The 21,243-nt window shown below is 46.1% G+C and overlaps 1 long non-coding RNA gene across 1 annotated transcript in view; it reads left to right on the forward strand.

Moving 5' to 3' along the window:
• The first annotated feature begins 2,636 nt into the window (after nt 1–2,636).
• Nucleotides 2,637–21,243, forward strand: part of LOC135057770 (uncharacterized) — a 30,899-nt gene continuing 12,292 nt past the window's right edge. Inside the window, exon 1 of the long non-coding RNA XR_010244355.1 lies at nt 2,637–2,982. This is a non-coding gene — a long non-coding RNA (uncharacterized LOC135057770). The remainder of the gene's footprint in view (nt 2,983–21,243) is intronic.

The raw sequence follows: 21,243 nt of genomic DNA on the forward strand, positions 1-21,243 counted from the left end.
TAAGAATGAATGAGTGCATAATGCCTTTAGATATAAGCATGACATGAAAAAGTCACCTCTTTGTCAATTTCAATCTATAATTAAAGGAAGAGCAACATTTTTGTTTCCCACATTATAATCACTTTAAAAATATATGTATAACATTTTCAGATTCTGGAAGGTGTCCTTGAAATACGTTTGATTGATAGCAGGGAAAATAATATCAGACACCTCATCCTTCATTCTGTGATGCAATTTTACATTTTTTACATTTTAATTATTATTATTTTTTTTTTCATTAAATGGCAGACAGAAAAAAAAAATCTACTTTTTTTTTGTTTTTGTTGAAGCTGCCGACCAATAAAGTATTTTCTGTTTGTGTCTAAAAACTGACATTTATTTGCAAAATGTATGTTACTTCTGCTGATTAGGACAGAATTACTGAGATTGCTGCAGATCCATAATATAAGGTATTTTTATGTAGAGCTGATGGCAGAATAAGCCTCACTGCAGTCATAAACCAGAGGTAGCACATGTAGATCAGGGCGTCTGACTCTGGCTATGGGGGTGGGGGATTGTATTAAAGAACAAATTATTCAGGTTGTCTATGTCTGAAATGTATGTAGTAAATGGAGGTAGTTTTGAAGCCTTCTCCTCACATGTAAAACAGAAGAAGCCACCTTTCCTTCTATTGCAGTTGCAATAAGATACCATTGCTTATAGCTACACAGTCATATTTGGTTTCACAGGACAAAATTGCAGCTGCATAGAAACCTACCCTGCATCAACCCTAGCAAAATGCGCCAATGTGCCCAGTTACAGCAGCATTAACTTCACTGCATACATTTAAATTCAGATTCAGCACCAGCTGCGTATTGGGCCTCAATTCCAGCAAAACCCTGATGTGCCATGAGATAGCTTTTTCATTCTTAGTAATTGTTTTGAAATTGGTCCCCAACTACTGATCTACCCTCCTGGGACTGTAAATCCCAATACCTCATCTCTATACATACAACCTCTGACTGACATAGGATCAGTAACCTTGCTCATATAGGGTCTCATGCTTTTCCATACAGCACAAGTGCTGCATATAGGAATACTTATCACTCTGCATGCAAGCTAACATGTCTTATAATACACATGCCTAATATATTTATTATTAGAAATAAATACAACCTCACCGATAACCCCTGTTTAACAATTTGTGCTCACGTTGATCCTCTGTGCTTCATGTAGACATCAATAGGTAAAAAATGATTATTATTTTTAGAAATGCTCCTAATGGGATGATTACTGCTCCTATGGGGCTGCAAACATAAATCCGCGCGTTTGATGGTAACGGAAGTGCAGCATATAGCTGAACTTGCAGCCGCAACAAGTCAAACCTGAATTGACCCTATAAAGTGAAAGTAAGAAGTCTAGAATGTGCAGAAATTAATAATTAACCTGAACATAATTTAAAGAAATACAGCTATCATTCAAAAATATACAGTGGTAATTTCCCACTGTAATACAGCGCGTATGTAGATCATCAGGCCATTGACCCTTCTGGTTTTTGTCAGTAGGGCCACATTGCCAGTCCTGCCCTGGGTTTTGGTGTCAACTGCGTCATCTCTACATGAATCCCACAATGTCAGAAATTTTTTAGAAAGTGAAGGAAATTAGATTATTCCCTATACCAAAACAATTTTTTTTTTTTTTTGTAATAAAAGTATTATAGTCAATTTAATTTAAGCATTTAGCAATAAAAAAAAACCTAAATAGTAATGTTTCTTTACATGCTGTTACTACATTCAGTAGCAGTGTTTGAAAACAATGGCGGAGGTAATTTTCTGCTGGACAGTTCTGAGCGGCTTTATATAACACAGCTCTACATAGACGTATTATTTATCAGTCCCTGCCCGAGTGGAACTTTCAAACTATGGGGCAGATTTATTAAGCATGGTGAAGTAATAAAGTGGAAGGTGATAATGCACCAGCCAATTGGCTCCTAACTTCTATGTTACAGGCTGGGTTTGAAAAATGACAGGAGCTGACTGGTTGGTGCGTTATCACCTTCCACTTTATCACTTCATCAGGCTTAATAAATCTGCCCCTGAATTCCTTACAACACACACTGACACAAACTACTAGTTCTAACTTAATTCTAATTCAGTGTATATACATTATGCATAAATTATAGACAGAACTTGGTGTACTACAACACAGATCTTTGCATTCACTGAACATTAAAATTGAGTGTTTAAATCAGTTACTAATCCTTAAAAGCCCAGACAAATTGAATAGAGTAAAAAGGATTATCCACTTAGAATATATAGGGGGATATTCAATTGTTTGAAAAGTCAGTTGGCTAATAGGAAAAAACAGACACCCAACCTACTCTTTAAACATTGGAATTCCCCCCATAGTCTACATAAACATATATTTAAATCCTATGGCTGCACCTATTAGGAATAAATGGCAACTTGTCACTATTCCCAGCCTTTCTAACATCATCAAAAAATAGATTTAGAAACACTATCGGAAAGTCTTTTAAATAATACAGCTTCCCTCTCCTTCACCTCACATTATTCATTTGCATCATTAGAGAGCACGATTTATCTTCAGAATGATAATAACATTACTTTCTGAATGCTTTGCATTTGAGGTGATAAGCAATCTAAGAGGAGTTAGCCATAATATGTAAATGGGAGGGAAATGAGTATTGCCACACTGCTGACACCAGAGCTGTGTTTTTCCTTTGTGGAGAAACATGAATAAGAGAGGAGAGGAGCATGACAAGAGAGAGACAGTGTGAGCAGCTGCAGCTCCCTCCCCTCATAAGCCGCCTCACTCACCACCCCCTCCACCAGCCTAATTCTCTGCTTCCCTTGGCCTTCAAGATGCTGGACATTTTCATCCTGATGTTTTTTGCCATCATTGGCCTAGTCCTGCTATCATACATTATCTACATATTGTGAGGAACCATGCTGAGCCAAGGGATGCTTAAACCCTTGCTTGCAGGTGAGTTAGCTTCCATTATATTTGCATTGCCTTCTGTTATGGCTTCATTCGTTTTATACAGAGTATGCAGCAGTCTGTATTTGTTATGTCACTAGCAGCATTTCCATTTCAGTCTCCTTTTCATTGCCAGGGGCCTGTACTCTCGTAATACGTATACATATACTGAAATGCACAAGCAGATTATATTTTGATCTATAATACTATACAGTTACAAAAGAGAAGTATTGCTGTAGAAAAGATATAACATCTGTAGCTAACCACCACCCAGTTGTAGATAATTTTGCATAATATTGTCATCATGCCAAGCCTAACAGGGGCCTTGTGTGTTACTGTTTGGCCTGGATCTGTCTTATTTGGTCACTAATGTAAAAGGCCATTTAGGATGCAAAAATTGTTAATATTCTGATTTTATTAGTCAATATAACTAAATTGAGATCCAGGATATAATTGAACCATTCCAGTTGCTATGCTGTCTCTGTAGGCTAAAAAGTTCGGTAGATGATGTATGGTGATGCTGTCAGGATAGGCACAGTGGTTAGTATGAAGGGGGGGGGGGGGGGGTTGGTTAGGGTTAGGCTGCGAGAGGGGTGGGGTTAATATACCTGAATCCATCTGGATTTTGCCAGTCAGGATAGTGACTGCCGGGATTTCATCCCTATTGCTGTATACTACTATTTCAACACTAGTACACTCTATTTTAGGAAGGGATTTGTACATCTGCACGAGAGAGACTTTTAGCCATGTTTGTGCAACTGGTTCTCTTGTCCTCAAGGTGATCCTGGTATTACACTGCTGTAGACCAAACTTACATTTACACTTGAGATGAAACCACATATACATCCATATTTTCCTCTCTGGAATCTCTCACCATCGTATGACCTGACTTAATAAATATGAAGTTTAACTTTTTCCATGTGCACCTTACATCTTTATTTATAGTTTGCATGACACTCTACAACCCAGCTTCAGGTGTGTGACTGTAATCTGACCACACATCGAAGGTGCCTAAAAACATCTAAAGCTCAATCACACCTTAGGCTTGGACAATGTATGAGACTCCAGTTTTTGTTGACTTTAATCCTGTAAGTCTCTTAACTAGAAAACTGTAATGCCTGACCAACATTTGTGAGATACTGTCTGTTTCTAGTTACCTCCATATCCTATTGTCACTTGCTGCTGGAGTTCTTGTAGTATTATTATTGTCAAAGTTGTCCTCCGTGCTGGAGAATGGGAAATACAACAGATAACGGTAACACAAAATGTAGGGGGGAAAAAAAAAAATAACCAGACATTAAAATATGCGGGGGAATCCGCCTGTAGCAAGCAAGTTCCAGGGTGGTGAGGAGAGAAAAAAAAGTGTTATGGTCACATTTAAGATTGAAGTGGGAACATATAGGAGGAGGTGCAGAGCCGGCCCTAACCAATATGATGCCCTAGGCAAGATTTTGGCTGGTACCCCCTAGCACCACCGCTGGTTCTGCCTCTAACCTTGCACCTCTTTCCCAGCACCATTACCTCTCACCCATAGCAGTCCTTGTACCCCCTATATTTTAAATAGGAACAGTTCGCACATTTGACGCACAGCCCAAAAAGGGGCATCGTCTTGCTGGGAAGGGACATGGCCACACAATAGTAACCCCAATTCCAATTACGCCACACAGTACTGCAACTTTATTAACATTTTATCTTGCGATAGTGTCCATAATTCATATTACATCCCACAGTAGTATCACTTTACCTTATAAATGTTACTCCTCACAGTAGAGCCCCTTATTCACATTACATCACACTGAATTGCTCCTTATACACATTACACCATACCTTATTGCTCTTTATTCACATTAGACGACACAGTAGTACCCTTTCTATTTGCAACGCCACATAGTAGAGCACCTTATGCACATAATAACACACGTTAGTAATGCATTTATACACAATTCCACACAGTAATGCCCCTTACACATATGAGACACATTAATGACCTTATAAACATAATGCACCTTACACATTATGACAACCTTTATTAATGCCCTTTTACACATAATGTCCCTTACACATATGTCGCACATTATTAATGCCCTTATACACATAATGACACACATAGTGCCCCCTACACATTTGCTGCACATTATTAGTGCCCCTATACACATAATGACACACATACAGTAGTACCCTGTTACACATATGCCGCACATTATTAATGCCCTTAAACACATAATGACACACATAGTGGCCCTTTACACATATGTTGCACATTATTAATGCATTTTTATATGACACACATAATGCTCCTTACACATATTCTGAACACTACTGCACAACCAACCCACTCACATGCACACAGCATTCACACTTCCACTAACACTGTGACCTCTGCCTCTGCTTGGATACAGATGTGTCCTCACAAATCTTGCATCAATGCTAACGTCGGGCACTTTTTTTTAAATGAAAATGCATCTTATTTGCATTGCTATGTGGCTAGGATGCACAAGGAGCTTCTGCTGATTAAACTGATATGCAGCATGCCAATATACTGTGTGAGACTGGCTGTATCTGCATATGAAATGCTACATACAGAATATAGGCATGTCGCATATCATTTTAATCAGCAGAAGCTGATGATGCCCCTAGGCATATCAAATGCCCTAGGCAATTGCCTAGTTTGCCTATGCCTATGTCCGGCTCTGAGGAGGTGGTTGTAGGGAATACATACGCTTTACCGGCGGGCAGGACGCAGGATCTATTCCGACTCTATGGATGTCGTGGATACACACGAATGGGAATAGTCCTGTTTTGCTGGGATTCTGGCTGGCCGATTTGCTGGCTGGTGGGATTCTGGTGTCGGTATCCTGACCACCGGGATCCTGACAGCCTGCAAATTGAACGGATCCTGCTTGTAGTAGTGGTAGTGCACCATGTGTATAAAATTTTATAAAACTGAGCAAATAATCTGGTGGTTAACTGCAGGAAGATATATGATTTTGGGCTGGCACCACCCATCCACAATATAGATCAGGTAACACGCGTGGGTGGGTGTTGCGGTTGCCAGTGGCTCAAATTTTGACAACGGTAGTATATAATATGATTACTAGAGCTGATTCCACAACATGCAGTGGTAGTAGCTTCTTCTACCAAGTTTGCTGTGTGTGTGGATCTGAGTGCTCAATCAGTGCTCTTGACCACAAAGTAGCTGCAAGGAAGAAGAGACAGGTACCTTACCATAAGGTGGGAGAATATGTGCTTAGAAAGTGCAGCTCTTTCTCCTACTTGCTCTGTTATGTTTCTGTGTTTATTTATTATGGAATATTAACCTTTCTCTTACGTCCTAGAGGATGCTGGGGACTGCGTAAGGACCATGGGGTATAGACGGGCTCCGCAGGAGACATGGACACTCTAAAGACTTTAGATGGGTGTGCACTGGCTCCTCCCTCTATGCCCCTCCTCCAGACCTCAGTTAGGTCCTGTGCCCAGAGAAGACTGGATGCACTGCAGGGGAACTCTGAGTTTCTCTGAAAAAGACTTTTGTTAGGTTTTTTATTTTCAGGGAGCACTGCTGGCAACAGGCCACTGCGTAAGGACCATGCCATCGTTTCACCCACTGCTCGCCATCGTGACGCAAAGGATGCCAACGGGACATCCCTAAAGGAAAACATTCCACGGCATGATCTCATTAAGACCGTGGGGGTTGATGGTGTTCAGCCGATAGATCCATCTGGCTTCTAGCTTCAAAAGGAGTCCATCTCTGTCTCCCCCTCTTTGGTTCTTGGGGATGTGATCAATCACCATCTGTCTCAGATCATTTAGTGTGTGTCCTTTCTCCAAAAAATGCTTCGCCACTGGTTGATCGGGGCCCTTACCACCGCTGGTTGCCTGCTTTATGGCCGACCGGTGGAGGGCCATCCTCTCTCTTAATGACCTAATCGATTTGCCCACATAGATTAAGTTGCAGGGGCAACTGATAATATATACTATGTGTGTCGACGTGCATGTTAACACATGATTAATTTTGTAAGTACGATCCAGATGGGGATGTTTAAAGGACGTGCCAGTGATCATGTGTGAGCACGTAGTGCACTTGGGGCACTTGTAACAACCCGGTGGCCGCTTGAGAAAGCTGCTGGATTCTTTGACTTCTGGGTGAAAGTCCGTGATGTCGGCATGGACTACTTGGTCTCTGATGCTTTTGCCCCGGGTGAAACACATGAGAGGGCGTTTATGGGCTAAACCTGGGAGGCTCTCGACAGTGGAAATCACCGGCCATAGGGCTCTCACTGCTCTTGGTAAGACCGTACTGACTGTGTTGTGTCGGCTTACAAACGGAATTGATGCCTCCTTGGTTTTAGTTTGGTTCAACAATAAGTCCCTTCTGGGCATCGATAATACCTCCATCTTCTGTTGGACTAGCTGGTCCATGTTGTACCCTCTGGCAACGAATTTCTGGATCATGTCATCCAGTGTTGCTTCCACAGATGGCCGGTCACTGATGATTCTACTGGCTCTGATCATCTGGGACCTTGGTAGCCCTCTCTTGAGGGACCTGGGGTGATGGCTGTTGGACCTCAGGAACGTGTTTTTATCAGTCGGTTTGGTGAATAGCCCCGTGGTGATGCCACTGCTCTTTAAAGTAACTTTAACGTCCAGGTAGTTGACTGAACTTTCACTGGAATGAAAAGTATACTTAATCGGTGAATCTCTAGCATTAATGGCGTTCATGGTGTCCTGGAATTCTTGTTCCGTACCTGTCCAAATTAAAAAGAGATCGTCTATAAACCTGGTGTACATAAGGATCTTAGTTGCTGTTTCAGGAACATTGAAAAAGATGTCTTCTTCTTCTTGAAACATAAAAATGTTCGCTACCGACGGGGAAACATTGCTCCCCATGGCGCACCCGGTTTTTTGGCGATAAAACTGGCCATTAAACAGGAAATAATTCCCGAGGAGGGTCAGTTCCAGTAATCGCATGAACAGGTCTAAGTCGATGGTCTCCATTTTCTCTTTGCTTAGAAACCCCCTTATCGCCTGTAATCCCTCCTGGTGTGGGATGCTAGTGTATAAACTACATACATCCACCACACAAAGTAGGGATCCTGCTGGAATGTGTCCTACTAGCTCCAGTCTGTTAAGAAAATCGGTGGTGTCTTTAATATACCTGTGATGTTTGGAAACCAGCGGTTGTAGTGTGGCATCTAGGAACACCGAGATGGGCTGAAATATGGAGTTCCTGGCCGATATTATGGGTCGGCCCGGGGGAAGCTCCTGGTTTTTGTGGACTTTAGGGACCGTAAAGAACACCGGGACTACCGGATGGCTTTGTTTTAGTGCCGTGCACAATTTTACAGAGATCTTACCCTCAACTTGGGCATCATTCAGGAGCTCATCGACTTCTCTTTTATATACGGTGGTGGGATCCGCTTGTAATATCTCATATGTCGCTTCCTCCGACAGTTGTTTGTAGATGTCCTGTTTGTAATATGACAGGTCTAAGACCACAACCCCGCCCCCCTTGTCGGCGGGGCGGATGACGACGTCCTCGTATCGACTGAGGTTCTTTAAGGCTACTCTCTCCGATCTAGATAAATTGTGATTGATGTGTGGGTCCGCTTGATGGAATTTCATCACTGATTGGTCCAACAATCTGTTAAATGTGGTAATCGAAGGGTTGGAGGAACAGGGGTCAAAAGTTGACTTGTGTCTGTCTCTGATGAATTGTAGTTGTATGGGATCTGTGGTGTTGTGGTCAGTTGATGTTGAAAAAATTCACCTAACTTCAATTTACGGGTGAACTTGTGTAGTTCAGTTTTCCAGGTGAGTTCGTCAAAACGAGTGGTGGGTACAAAAGATAAGCCTTTTTCAAGGACCTTGATTTCGTCTGCTGTAAGTACCCTTTGCGACAGGTTGAAAACTAGCGAGTCCGTTTGGCCCCTTGACTTTTGGATCCTGATGTTTTGTTTGGATCTGCGGGTGGGCGACCGCGTCGGCCTCTTGGTGTTTCTGGTTCTACGCCCTTCTTTGGGCGTGCCCCTAAAGGGATGCTTCCAGAAGAAGATGGGCCCTCTGTGTCCAATGTGTTGACCTCATTGTCACTGTTTGAAGTGGCCGAGGTACCTCGTTGGAGTTCCCGCCTCCTGCGCCAACCTTGTTTAGTCCTAGGGTGCTGTGTCCTCTGTTCACCTGATGTACCCCCCATGAGCCACCTATACACTCTGTTGGTCTCGTAATCTTCTCTCACTATTTGTATTTTGTTGCGCTTAAATTTGATAAGATCTTTTCTATATAGCTCGCATTGGTTTTTCAATTTGAGCAACCAATCTTGGTGACCATCATTCTGTAGAGAGGTGTGGTGCTCTGCTTCCATTTGGGTGATTTTGTCCCGAGTCAATACCAGCTCCTTGCCGGCTTCTTCCACAACTAATAACATCAGATCCAGACTACACTTATTCAATATGCCCACCCATTTTTTGCAAAAATCTGGGTTATACCTGCCAATGGTGGGCATATTGCGGATCCTAAATCCCCTGGGGATCATCTTGTCCCTGTGATAGTCCGATAATGTAATGCCGTGAAGCAGATAATCTATCTCTCTGCGTTTTAGCTTCAATAATCTGTGGTAAATGTCCTCATTGGTTCCCGATATCTCTTCAATATCTAGATGTTCTTTAAAACGTAGCCTCTCCGCGTCGTCAGTGTAGCTGAATTGTTCAGACAAATCCGCCTGCATCCCTGGTCTCCGTCAAATGGTGAACTCATGGTTGCAGGAATCTCGTTCCCGTGGGAGGGGAACCACTTTACAAAAGTGACGGCAAGGAAAAGCAAAATCACTCGTGAATAAAGGACTGGCGTCCTTAGTGCACACTGCGGTGCTGTCGCCTTGGATACTATAGGTCCATTATAGTCCAAGTGTAGGACTAACGGGTCAAACGTGGGGGTGCCTTGTCCCTCTTGGAATAACTCTGGTGGTATCCAGGGTGAACTCCTTGATGAATATGGGCAATGTGTGGACCGGCACTCCTCCTTAGATGTTCAGGTGCTCCGGTGCCTCCAGGAAACATGTGATGTGTAAACAAGCAAGGAAAGCTGCGGCACTCAGAGACTTAATGCAAAATTCTTAGTGTATTAAAACAAGCATCTGAAATCCAACGTTTCGGGGTTGGCACACCCCTTTGTCAAGGAGAAACAGCAATGAAGTGGAAAGAAAAAGAACTTACCTAAATACCCAGAAGAAGCCCGCCATGTGGAAAGCGCCGCCTCTGGCTCCGTTCTCGGCGCCTGGGGCCGGCGCACACCGTGTGCGTCATCAATGACAGAGAGACGGGTCATCATGGTAACCACGACGCCAGGCGCGTCTGTTAGCTGACGTATAGTAAACAAAGTGAAGAGGGTGGTTCCCTTGTTGGAAGACTCAGGGATCAGAGAAACGAGAGTTTGTGACATGACAGACATGGGGAAATCCTGCACATTGGTTTTAAAACTGATGATGTTGCATGTTGTACATCTCGGCAAAATGCCTGTTACAGATGTGTAGGTGCCGCGCTCCGTTTAACGGGCCCCTAGCTGGAACTGGATTGCTGTGTGAAGTCAAAGAATCCAGCAGCTTTCTCAAGCGGCCACCGGGTTGTTACAAGTGCCCCAAGTGCACTACGTGCTCACACATGATCACTGGCACGTCCTTTAAACATCCCCATCTGGATCGTACTTACAAAATTAATCATGTGTTAACATGCACGTCGACACACATAGTATATATTATCAGTTGCCCCTGCAACTTAATCTATGTGGGCAAATCGATTAGGTCATTAAGAGAGAGGATGGCCCTCCACCGGTCAGCCATAAAGCAGGCAACCAGCGGTAAGGGCCCCGATCAACCAGTGGCGAAGCATTTTTTGGAGAAAGGACACACACTAAATGATCTGAGACAGATGGTGATTGATCACATCCCCAAGAACCGAAGAGGGGGAGACAGAGATGGACTCCTTTTGAAGCTAGAAGCCAGATGGATCTATCGGCTGAACACCATCAACCCCCACGGTCTTAATGAGATCATGCCGTGGAATGTTTTCCTTTAGGGATGTCCCGTTGGCATCCTTTGCGTCACGATGGCGAGCAGTGACTTTACACAAATGGGACATGCTATAGTCGCTTAATTTACAGTTTACCGTCAGCTTGACTCTCCGATTCTGCATGCTGTATATTAATACATGTTCTATATCCCCGATACCTTATTCTTTGGGACCTCCTGCTGTCGGAGCTTCAATTTATTAACACAGAGCTCCAGCCCCCGACATGGAACACACACAGTATAAGTGGCACCAATTTATCTCATAACACACGTCCACATACAAAAATGATTCATTTAGTTCCACATATGAGTCATTCTCCGCTTCCCCAAATTCAAGCAACCCAGGGGAGCCTAAGTTTTTACAACAAACAGGTTCTCGTCACTATCACCTTAACCAACACACACCTATCACTCATTGCCGACACCCACAGTCACTTCAAATCACTCCTGGTGTGGGTAACCAGTTTATGCTCTACACCAGCACACATTTTAGTGCAAGACCACAGTTTGATCTCCACACAGCAATCCAGTTCCAGCTAGGGGCGCGTTAAACGGAGCAGCGGCACCTACACATCTGTAACAGGCATTTTGCCGAGATGTACAACATGCAACATCATCAGTTTTAAAACCGACGTGCAGGATTTCCCCATGTCTGTCATGTCACAAACTCGTTTCTCTGATCCCTGAGTCTTCCAACAAGGGAACCACGCTCTTCACTTTGTTTACTATACGTCAGCTAACAGACGCGCCGGGCGTCGTGGTTACCATGACGACCCGTCTCTCTGTCATTGATGACGCACACGGTGGGCGCCGGCCCCAGGCGCCGAGAACGGAGCCAGAGGCGGCGCTTTCCACATGGCGGGCTTCTTCTGGGTATTTAGGCGAGTTCTTTTTCTTTCCACTTCATTGCTGTTTCTCCTTGACAAAGGGGTGTGCCAACCCCGAAACGTTGGATTTCAGATGCTTGTTTTAATACACTAAGACTTTTGCATTAAGTCTCTGAGTGCCGCAGCTTTCCTTGCTTGTGTATATATATATATATATATATATATATATATATATAAAAGCGCTGTACTGACTGGGTGTGTGCTGGCATACTCTCTCTCTGTCTCTCCTAAGGGCCTTATTGGGGGACTGTCTCCATATAGATATATATCCCTGAGTGTGTGGGGGTGTCTGTACGTGTGTGTCGGCATGTCTGAAGCGGAAGGCTCATCTAAGGAGGAGGTTGAGCAGATGATTGTGGTGTCGGCGACGCCGACACCTGATTGGATATGTGGAATGTATTAAATGCAAATGTGTCTTTATTACATAAGAAATTGGACAAAGCAGAGTCCAGGGAAGTAACAGGGAGTCAATCCATGGCTTTGGCTGTGTCACAAGGCCCTTCAGGGTCTCAGAAACGTCCCGTCCCACGTAGCAGACACTGATACCGACACGGATTCTGACTCCAGTGTCGATTACGATGATGCGAGGTTACACCCAAGGGTAGCCAAAAGTATTCATTATATGATTTTCTCTGACGTCCTAGTGGATGCTGGGAACTCCGTAAGGACCATGGGGAATAGACGGGCTCCGCAGGAGACTGGGCACTCTAAGAAAGAATTAGATCTACTGGTGTGCACTGGTTCCTCCCTCTATGCCCCTCCTCCAGACCTCAGTTAGAATCTGTGCCCGGCTCGAGCTGGTTGCATACTAGGGGCTCTCCTGAGCTCTTAGTAAAGAAAGTATTTATTAGGTTTTTTATTTTCAGTGAGATCTGCTGGCAACAGACTCACTGCTACGAGGGACTTAGGGGAGAGAAGCGAACCTACCTGCTTGCAGCTAGCTTGGGCTTCTAGGCTACTGGACTCCATTAGCTCCAGAGGGATCGAACACAGGCCCAGCCTCGGTCGTCCGGAGCCGCGCCGCCGTCCCCCTTGCAGAGCCAGAAGACGGAAGATTCCGAGGAGAAAATCGGCGGCTGAAGACTCCGGTCTTCATTAAGGTAGCGCACAGCACTGCAGCTGTGCGCCATTGCTCCCCATGCACACCACATACTCCGGTCACTGATGGGTGCAGGGCGCTGGGGGGGGGGGGGGCGCCCTGGGCTGCAATTAGATTACCTTAAAAAGGCAAAAAAACACATAATATAGTCTCATAAACTATTTATGTGTAAAAATCCCCTGCCTTAATATTGATATAAAGAGCGGGATTAGCCCGCCGAAAAAGGGGCGGGGCTATCTTCCTCAGCACACTGGCGCCATTTTCTCTTCACAGCTCCGCTGGAAGGACGCTCCCCAGGCTCTCCCCTGCAGTTTCCAGGCTCAATAGGGTAAAAAAGAGAGGGGGGGGCACTAAATTTAGGCGCAATACTGTGTATTATAGCTGCTATAGGGAAAATCACTTTGTGTAGTGTAAATCCCTGTTTATATAGCGCTGTGGTGTGTGCTGGCATACTCTCTCTCTGTCTCCCCAAAGGACTTTGTGGGGTCCTGTCCTCAGTCAGAGCATTCCCTGTGTGTGTGCGGTGTGTCGGTACGGCTGTGTCGACATGTTTGATGAGAAGGCTTATGTGGAGGCGGAGCAGGTGCCGATAAATGTGATGTCACCCCCTGCGGGGTCGACACCAGAGTGGATGGATATGTGGAAGGTATTAACCGACAGTGTCAACTCCTTACATAAAAGGCTGGATGACGTAACAGCCGTGGGACAGCCGGCTTCTCAGCCCGTGCCTGCCCAGGCGTCTCAAAGGCCATCAGGGGCTCAAAAACGCCCGCTACCTCAGATGGCAGACACAGATGTCGACACGGAGTCTGACTCCAGTGTCGACGACGACGAGACTAATGTACATTCCACTAGGGCTATCCGTTGCATGATTACGGCAATGAAAAATGTGTTGCACATTTCTGACATTACCCCAAGTACCACAAAAAAAGGGTATTATGTTTGGGGAGAAAAAACAACCAGTGGTTTTTCCCCCTTCAGATGAGTTAAATGAAGTGTGTGAAGAAGCGTGGGCTTCCCCTGATAAAAAACTAGTGATTTCTAAAAAGTTACTAATGGCGTACCCTTTCCCGCCAGAGGACAGGGTACGTTGGGAGACATCCCCGAGGGTGGATAAAGCGCTCACACGCTTGTCAAAAAAGGTGGCACTACCGTCTCAGGATACGGCCGCCTTAAAGGAGCCTGCGGATAGAAAGCAGGAGGCTATCCTGAAGTCTGTATATACACACTCAGGTACTATACCGAGACCTGCTATTGCTTCAGCATGGATGTGCAGTGCTGCAGCTGCATGGTCTGATTCCCTGTCTGATCATATTGATTCCCTTGCCAGGGACACTATATTGCTAACCATAGAGCATATTAAAGACGTAGTCTTATACATGAGAGATGCACAGAGGGATATTTGCCGGCTGGCATCTAGAATAAATGCAATGTCCATTTCTGCCAGGAGAGTATTATGGACTCGGCAGTGGACAGGTGATGCGGACTCTAAAAGGCACATGGAGGTTTTGCCTTACAAGGGTGAGGAATTGTTTGGGGATGGTCTCTCGGACCTCGTTTCCACAGCGACAGCTGGGAAGTCGACATTTTTACCCCAGGTTCCCTCACAGCCAAAGAAAGCACCGTATTATCAGGTACAGTCCTTTCGGCCCCAGAAAGGCAAGCGGGTTAAAGGCGCGTCCTTTCTGCCCAGAGGCAGGGGTAGAGGGAAAAAGCTGCACCATACAGCCAGTTCCCAAGAACAGAAATCCTCCCCTGCTTCCACTAAATCCACCGCATGACGCTGGGGCTCCACTGGTGGAGCCAGGTGCGATGGGGGCCCGTCTCCGGAACTTCAGCGACTGGTGGGTTCGCTCGCAGGTGGATCCCTGGGTTCTACAAGTGGTATCTCAGGGATACAAGTTGGAATTCGAGACGTTTCCCCTTCGCCGCTACCTCAAATCAGCCTTGCCAGCTACTCCCCAGGACAGGGAGGTAGTACTGGCGGCAATTCACAAGCTGTACCTCCAGCAGGTGATAATAAAAGTTCCCCTCCTTCAACAGGGACGGGGTTACTATTCCGCAATGTTTGTGGTACCGAAACCAGACGGTCCGGTGAGACCCATTCTAAATTTAAAATCCTTGAACACTTATATAAGAAGGTTCAAGTTAAAAATGGAATCGCTCAGAGCGGTTATTGCAAGCCTGGAAGAAGGGGATTACATGGTATCACTGGACATCAAGGATGCGTACCTGCATGTCCCCATTTATCCACCTCACCAGGTGTACATCCGTTTTGTGGTACAAGACTGCCATTACCAATTCCAGACGTTGCCGTTTGGTCTGTCCACGGCACCGAGGGTATTTACCAAGGTAATGGCCGAAATGATGATACTCCTTCGAAAGAAGGGAGTTATAATTATCCCATACTTGGACGATCTCCTTATAAAGGCGAGGTCCAGGGAGCAGTTGTTGGTCGGAGTAGCACTATCTCAGGAAGTGCTACAACAGCACGGCTGGATTCTGAATATTCTAAAGTCGCAGCTGATTCCTACGACGCGTCTGCTGTTCCTGAGTATGATTCTGGACACAGAACAGAAGAAGGTGTTTCTCCCGGAGGAGAAGGCCAAGGAGTTGTCATCTCTGGTCAGAGACCTCCTAAAACCAAAACAGGTGTCGGTGCATCACTGCACGCGAGTCCTGGGAAAGATGGTAGCTTCTTACGAAGCAATTCCATTCGGCAGGTTCCATGCAAGGATCTTTCAGTGGGATCTGTTAGACAAGTGGTCCGGATCGCATCTTCAGATGCATCGGCTGATCACCCTGTCCCCGAGGGCCAGGGTGTCTCTGCTGTGGTGGCTACAGAGTGCTCATCTACTCGAGGGCCGCAGATTCGGAATACAGGACTGGGTCCTGGTGACCACGGATGCAAGCCTCCGAGGTTGGGGGGCAGTCACTCAGGGAAGAAACTTCCAGGGACAATGGTCGAGTCAGGAGGCTTCCCTACACATAAATATTCTGGAACTAAGGGCCATTTACAATGCCCTAAGTCAGGCAAGACCCCTGCTTCAAAACCAGGCGGTGCTGATTTAGTCAGACAACATCACGGCGGTCGCCCATGTAAACCGACAGGGCGGCACAAGAAGCAGGATGGCGATGGCAGAAGCCACAAGGATTCTCCGATGGGCGGAAAATCACGTGATAGCACTGTCAGCAGTGTTCAGACTTCCTCAGCAGGCACGACCTCCACCCGGGAGAGTGGGGACTTCATCCAGAAGTCTTCCAACTGATTGTAAACCGTTGGGGAAGGCCACAGGTGGACATGATGGCGTCCCGCCTAAACAAAAAGCTAAAACGATATTGCGCCAGGTCAAGGGACCCTCAGGCGATAGCTGTGGACGCTCTAGTGACACCGTGGGTGTACCAGTCGGTTTATGTGTTCCCTCCTCTTCCTCTCATACCAAAGGTGCTGAGGATAATAAGAAAAAGAGGAGTAAGAACTATACTCATCGTTCCGGATTGGCCAAGAAGGACTTGGTACCCGGAACTGCTGCAAGAGGTGATCTCAGAGGACCCTTGGCCTCTGCCTCTCAGACAGGACCTGCTACAGCAGGGGCCCTGTCTGTTTCAAGACTTACCGCGGCTGCGTTTGACGGCATGGCGGTTGAACGCCGGATCCTGATGGAAAAGGGCATTCCGGTTGAAGTCATTCCTACGCTGATAAAAGCTAGGAAAGATGTGACAGCAAAGCATTATCACCGTATATGGAGAAAATATGTTGCTTGGTGTGAGGCTATGAAGGCCCCCACAGAAGAATTTCAGCTAGGTAGATTTCTGCACTTCCTACAGTCAGGAGTGACTATGGGCCTAAAATTGGGATCCATTAAAGTCCAGATTTCAGCCCTGTCGATTTTCTTTCAAAAAGAACTGGCTTCACTGCCTGAAGTTCAGACGTTTGTTAAGGGAGTGCTGCATATTCAGCCCCCTTTTGTGCCCTCAGTGGCACCTTGGGATCTCAACGTTGTGTTGGATTTCCTAAAATCACATTGGTTTGAGCCACTTCAGACCGTGGATTTAAAATATCTCACGTGGAAAGTGGTCATGCTTTTGGCCTTGGCTTCGGCTAGGCGGGTGTCAGAATTGGCGGCTTTGTCCTGTAAAAGCCCCTATCTGATCTTCCATATGGACAGAGCAGAATTGAGGACGCGTCCCCAATTCCTCCCTAAGGTGGTCTCAGCGTTTCATTTGAACCAACCTATAGTGGTGCCTGCGGCTACTCGGGACTTGGAGGCTTCCAAGTTGCTGGACGTAGTCCGGGCCCTGAAAATCTATGTCTCCAGGACGGCTAGAGTCAGAAAAACTGACTCGCTGTTTATCCTGCATGCACCCAACAAGCTGGGTGCTCCTGCTTCTAAGCAAACTATTGCTCGCTGGATCTGCTCCACGATTCAACTTGCACATTCTGCGGCTGGACTGCCGCATCCTAAATCAGTCAAAGCCCATTCCATGAGGAAGGTGGGCTCTTCTTGGGCGGCTGCCCGAGGGGTCTCGGCTTTACAACTTTGCCGAGCTGCTACCTGGTCGGGATCAAACACGTTTGCAAAATTCTACAAGTTTGATACACTGGCTGAGGAAGCCTGCTAGTCAGGCGAAACTAGTTGATCGTGGAGCCATCTCGTCTGCCGGCAGACACCCGTTCTATCGACTTCCGGATACTTTGAAGTAAGTGCAGCTATATATCCTGAACACACCCAGAAGTGAAGACCCCCGCCTTCATAGTCTTTGTCAATTATAGACTTTATGTAGGTTGGCTGGTAATTACCAGAATCTCTGTTGGATCGATTCCACATACGAGTAGTGACTGTGACAGCACTTCACTTAAAGGAATACAAACATTCATCGCTATTTAGCGTGTCCCTGATGTCCCATCTATTGGATGCACTCCTAATATGAACACTGACTGTGGTATATAAATCAGCCCTATGTACCTATACATATCTGAGGAATTTGTACAGTGAATAAACCGCCATCTAGCGCATCACTGTGTGTTTTATGTTTTTTATGTTCCTATGTTGTTTGTAACTTTTCTTGTATACCGGTATTAGGATCACTTTTAATTTTAAGAATAGAGAAGACCTTATGATTAGGGTCCCATTTTATTTTGTACCAGGTCAATAAAAAATTCATTTATAAATTATATTGCCGTTTTTAGTGCTTTTTGAGTGATTCTTAAGTATATTTATAGATATCACTAATTATAATCAACTCCAAACCTGATTATTTTTAGCGCTGGGAGACGTCTCTTTTTTCGTTTATCACTGGCTGAGGAGGACCTTGAGTTTGCTCATTCGGTGCTGCAGAGTCATCCGCACTCTCCCGCCCGTTTGGGAGCTTTGGTATAATCCCCATGGTCCTTACGGAGTTCCCAGCATCCACTAGGACGTCAGAGAAAATAAGATTTTACTCACCGGTAAATCTATTTCTCGTAGTCTGTAGTGGATGCTGGGCGCCCATCCCAAGTGCGGATTGTCTGCAATACTTGTATATAGTTATTGCCTAACTAAAGGGTTATTGTTATGAGCCATCTGTTCGTGAGGCTCAGTTGTTATTCATACTGTTAACTGGGTATAGTATCACGAGTTGTACGGTGTGATTGGTGTGGCTGGTATGAGTCTTACCCGGGATTCCAAATCCTTTCCTTATTGTGTCAGCTCTTCCGGGCACAGTTTCCCTAACTGAGGTCTGGAGGAGGGGCATAGAGGGAGGAGCCAGTGCACACCAGTAGATCTAATTCTTTCTTAGAGTGCCCAGTCTCCTGCGGAGCCTGTCTATTCCCCATGGTCCTTACGGAGTTCCCAGCATCCACTACGGACTACGAGAAATAGATTTACCGGTGAGTAAAATCTTATTATTGCTATAAAAGATGTTTTGCATATCACAGATGACCCCTTTGTCCCTGACACGTGGGTATGCATGTTTAAGGAAAAGAAACCTGAGGTAACCTTTCCCCCGTCTCATGAGCTGAACGCTTTATTTGAAAAGGCTTGGGAAACTCCAGACAAGAAACTGCAGATTCCCAAGAGAATTCTTATGGCGTACCCTTTCCCCGCGCAGGACAGGTAACGGTGGGAATCCTCGCCCAGGGTGGACAAGGCTTTGACGCGCTTGTCCAAAAAGGTGGCGCTACCATCTCCGGACACGGCAGCCCTCAAGGATCCTGCTGATCGCAGACAGGAAACTACCTTAAAATCACTTTATACACATACGGGTGCCTTGCTCAGATCGGCAGTAGCGTCAGCATGGGTATGTAGCGCAGTAGCAGCATGGGCAGATAACTTGTCATCTGACATTGACACCCTAGATAGGGAGAGCATTTTATTGACCTTGGGTCACATTACAGACGCAGCCTTATATATGAGAGACGCTGCGAGAGACGTTGGGCTGTTAGGTTCAAGAGCCAACGCCATGGCTATTTCTGCTAGGCGAGCCCTGTGGACCCGCCAATGAATGGGTGATGCCGACTCAAAGAGACATATGGAAGTTTTACCTTACAAGGGTGAGGTCTTATTTGGGGAGGGTCTCGCGGACCTGGTTTCCACGGCTACCGCGGGTAAGTCTTCTTTTTTGCCTTATGTTCCCCCACAGCAAAAGAAAACACCACAATATCAGATGCAGTCCTTTCGGTCGCATAAGTCCAGAAGAGGTCGGGGCTCTACCTTCCTCGCCAGAGGTAAGGGTAGAGGGAAAAGAATGCCTGCTACGGCTAGTTTCCAGGAGCAGAAGTCCTCCCCGGCTTCTACTAAATCCACCGCATGACGCTGGGGCTCCACTGAGGGAGTCCGCGCCGGTGGGGGCACGTCTTCGACTCTTCAGCCAGGTCTGGGTTCTGTCAGACGTGTATCCTTGGGCAATGGAAATTATATCCCAAGGCTACAAACTGGAATTCGAAGAGGTGCCTCCTCGCCGATTTTTCAAGTCGGCTTTGCCAGCTTCTCCCCAAAAGAGGGAAATAATTTTAGCTGCAATTCAAAAGCTGTATCAACAGCAAGTGATTATCAAGGTTCCCCTGGTCCAACAGGGGAAAGGGTACTATTCAACCCTGTTTGTGGTCCCGAAACCGGATGGCTCGGTCAGACCCATTCTGAATCTAAAATCCCTAAACCTGTACTTGAAAAAGTTCAAATTCAAGATGGAATCGCTCCGGGCAGTTATCTCCAGCCTGGAAGGGGGGGGGGGGATTTTATGGTGTCACTAGACATAAAGGATGCATACCTTCATGTCCCCATATATCCTCCTTATCAGGCGTACCTGAGATTCGCTGTACAGGACTGTCATTACCAGTTTCAGACGTTGCCGTTTGGGCTTTCCACGGCCCCGAGGATTTTCACCAAGGTAATGGCGGAAATGATGGTGCTCCTGCGCAGGCAGGGAGTCACAATTATCCCGTACTTGGACGATCTCCTGATAAAAGCGAAATCGAGAGATCAATTGCTGAAAAGCGTGTCGCTCTCCTTGAGAGTGCTGCAACAGCACGGCTGGATTCTAAATCTACCAAAGTCACAGTTGATTCCAACGACTCGGCTATCTTTCTTAGGCATGATTCTGGACACGGAACAGAAGAGGGTTTTTCTCCCAGTGGAAAAAGCCCAGGAACTCCAGAACATGGTCAGGGTCCTGCTAAAACCAAAAAGAGTCAGTCCATCAATGCACTTGAGTACTGGGAAAAATGGTGGCGGCCTACGAGGCCATCCCCTTCGGCAGGTTCCATGCAAGGACATTTCAGTGGGACCTTCTGGACAAGTGGTCAGGGTCCCATTTACAAATGCATCAGAAAATAAGCCTGTCCCCCAGGGCCAGGGTCTCTCTCCTGTGGTGGCTGCAGAGTGCTCACCTTCTCGAGGGTCGCAGGTTCGGTATTCAAGACTGGGTTCTGATGACCACGGATGCGAGCGTCCGAGGATGGGGAGCAGTCACACAAGGAAGACATTTTCAGGGACTCTGGTCAAGCCAGGAGGCTTGTCTACACATCAACGTACTGGAGTTGAGGGCCATATACAACGGCCTACGACAAGCGGAGAATCTTCTTCGCGACCGACCGGTTCTGATTCAATCACAGCCGAGGCGGAACAAGGAGCAGAGTGGCAATGGCGGAAGCCACCAGGATTCTTCGCTGGGCGGAAAATCACTTAAGCGCTCTGTCAGCTGTCTTCATTCCGGGAGTAGAAAACTGGGAAGCAGAC

This window comes from Pseudophryne corroboree, chromosome 3 (assembly GCF_028390025.1).
Source record: "Pseudophryne corroboree isolate aPseCor3 chromosome 3, aPseCor3.hap2, whole genome shotgun sequence".
NCBI classification, from domain to species: Eukaryota; Metazoa; Chordata; class Amphibia; order Anura; family Myobatrachidae; genus Pseudophryne; species Pseudophryne corroboree.